This window comes from Melozone crissalis, unplaced genomic scaffold (assembly GCF_028551555.1).
Source record: "Melozone crissalis strain CALT ecotype California unplaced genomic scaffold, PUWL_Pcris_2 ptg000005l_1, whole genome shotgun sequence".
NCBI lineage: Eukaryota > Metazoa > Chordata > Aves > Passeriformes > Passerellidae > Melozone > Melozone crissalis.
Window position 1 is genome coordinate 15,791,170 of NW_026535783.1, and position 3,430 is coordinate 15,794,599.

The following is a 3,430-nucleotide window of genomic DNA, read 5'->3' on the forward strand; positions in this document are numbered from 1 at the left end:
GCTACTTTAATGGAAAAATACTACATATTTATGGTTTTCAGTAAATTAAGCTAATCTTAAACAGCAGAAAGACCAATAATACTCTCTCTGTTCTACTGAATTCTTCTCTTCCTACTCAAATTCAAAACTGTACTTGTTTTGGTTGTGAAGACAATGTGAACTTTTTAGTTGCTACTGTTTACAGATTGAGCCTCACCAATCTCATCTTTCTCATTTACTTTGTGTTGTCAGTGTTTTTGCTCTTTACCTTTGTCTTTCTGTTGGTCTCCTGCACTTTCAGTTCCTTTGGAAATTAGACACCAAAAATGTTTTAAAAAATGAAAACTTCACGTATCAGCAAGACCACAATTGACATGAAAATTAACTAGGAGGCAATAACACACAGCATCCTATGACAACAGCTTTAACAGCACTGTTTTTCATGAGCAAAAGGTTCCTGACAGTGCAATTTAATAATGCTCAACCATTACGCTTGGAAGTTGCTACCTCAAATTGAACTACTGATCTGACCATATTGCAAATATACTGAGGTCAGAATGTTGCCACTGACTTCATAATTAATAAACCACAAGCAATAAGGACAAATATCTTTTAGGACATGAAAAACAGAAATCCAAGCTTTCTGAATAGTGACCCAAAAAAGCAAATCTTACTATCATTGAAACTGGAGGCAAATCAGCTCTGGTGGTTAGCCAGACAAAGGTTGCAATAGGTGAAGTAGGTGAACTCTGTTGAAAAAAACCACATTAAGGTGCCAAGAGAAACAGACAGAAAAGCTTATTCAAAAGACTGTATGAAACACACAGAAGGCTTTCATATTGAGCATTAGACTAGAACTTTAATTACAAATGATATAAAGGAAAAATAAAGCAAAAATTCTCATTATTTTCACTGCTTATTTTAGCTTTGGGGCTTGCTTGTGAGCAAATATCATAGGAGTTGTTGGCTCATTGAAAGTATTAGGCCATGGTTTTGTTCAGATATTCCATGGAATTTTTACTGTACAGTAGAAATTCTGTATTTTTACAAGGACTTCAATAAAATAAATATGTCATATTTAGTAGTGGTTTCCCCAGTGTGGCACACATAAAAATACTCACTACTGCCACATCCCACACATTTTATAATGTCGAATTCCTTATCATCAGAAACATCTGTTAGATACTTCAACTAGGTAGGTTTCTATTGATCTTTTTTTTCTAATTATGCCTTCCTTACAAGCTGGATGACCGCATCAGTAATTTGACTTCAAGTGGAAGCAATTTGGAAGGTACTTATGACCAGTTGCAAGATGCAAAAGTGCTTTCAATTATTCTTTTGCAGTCCCTTGAGATACTGACTGCTATCCAACAGCTCTTAAAACTGTATATATTTGTTTGTTAGTTTAAGGACACCACATGAAAGATAATTTGAGATGCCCCATATATATCTGGTGAAATTAATCAGGATATTTTTTCATGCAACTTCAAATAATATTTATATACCTTGTCTTTAGGGCAGTGTGAGGGTTAGATAAGTCCTAAAAGAAGAGACCCAACAATTGCCATGTATGGGGCAAAGTTACTGTATTAAGCACACAAGATTTTTGTTTACTTAATCTGGGCATTTCAGTCAGCAACAGAACCTGGGATTTGTCCACAAGTTACAGCTGAATAGCAGTCATTGTTGCTAGTCTTACCAGGGCTCCCATTTACCAAAGCAAATCAATAATTGTCAGCAGAAGGACAGAAATGATGTAACAGAGGTAGGTAGGTAGAGATTCTCCATTGCCATTAATGATGTTCTGGTGACAAAAAAAACTACTTTGAAAAATTTGAGTATCTAATTCTTGATTTGAAACTGGGAACAACAAACAGCTGTGGATTAATTTAATTTTTAACATTTAATATGACACATGTACTAAAGCGAAAGCAATGAATATTTTTGACTACTGTATGCAAACATGACTTTAAGCCGTTTCAGAAAAAGTGAGCCACACCACACTTATTAAAGGTATATATTTAATAGATTTCAGAGAAAACAGATTTAGTTGATGAGAATTAAATGTTTATATCAATTGCTCCCTGGTCTTTTGTTTTAAATTGCTATTTAATCATCACATCTCTGAAAGAGGATAAAAGAAGTGGTACTGATGATTGTGTACAAACAGAAAAGGAGAAGAATTGTTAATATACTGCATTCATTGCCTAGCTAACTTGTAAATATTCTCTCTTCCCTAAGTTTTTGTCTTTAAACTCCTGAACAATATTGAGTTTTACCTTAAGCATTGTGTTTTGAGAAGGCTGGTAAACAGTCTAAATATTTGAAAAGTCAGGCCCTTCTTTTATCTCTGAGCACCAGCACTCATACAGCACATACATAATGACAAGAGGCTTTTCAAACTTTTGGCCAATTCTTCAAGCACCATGCTTAATTAGGTAAGCCTCTTTGTGTCTGGACTACAAATGCTCATTAGCATTTAGGCACCTGAGTCTTTCCATTGAACAAAAAAGAGAAGACACAAATAATTTTAGTGCGTAAATTATTACTGTTTATACTATTTAAAGTTGTGATTCATAATTAGTTTGCAAATAAAACCAAAATTGAGAATCTGTACCAAATAGTTAGACATACATTCTGTACTAATTAGCTGTCCATATATCCAGAAGTTGTGGATGTCCATGACTGCAAATGTTCAAAGACATTCTGAATAGGATTTTAATAACCTCATCCAATGGAAGGTGTCCCTCCCTATGGCAGAGGGATTAGATAAGGCAATTATTAAAGGTCCTTTTCAGCTCCGACTCTTCTGTGATTCTATGGTGATTCATCTGCTTTAGAGGTAATGTACATATTTCCAAAAACTGTGGAATTGCAGCATAATTTAAAAATATATTTCATTTAAAAAAAGAAACAAAGGAGCAAAAAACAGTGATGGTGAATGTACTAGAATAATGCAAATAATATCACTGTCTTGAATATTTTTGACAGTTTTCTTCCCTCACTTACTTAAGCTGCAGCTAGAACTCAAGTACTCTATAAAAAGCTGGTATAGCAACAGACCATATGCCCTGATAGTGGTCACTAAAGGGTAGAAAAAAGCATAGGCACTGTCTATCCCCCAGGAAGATCTCCTGAGCACACTCATGCAGTTTCTTATAGTCTTCACCTTTGGGACTTAACAAGTCTATAATTTTTGAACTCCTCTAGTGCCTCACTATCCCTCAAAAGTAACTCACATGCTTGATAACTGCTTGAGCAAAATATTCTTCTTTAGTTTGTTTAAATTAACTACCTCCTAGCTTTATCTGATAACCCATAGATCTTTCATTGGCACTGAAAGTCCTTCCCCTTTAACCAGCCCCATCCTTTTCATGATCTATCAAACTCTCTATCACATTCCCTTCTCAACCATATTTTCCAGACTACATGCTTAGTCAACATAATGTCT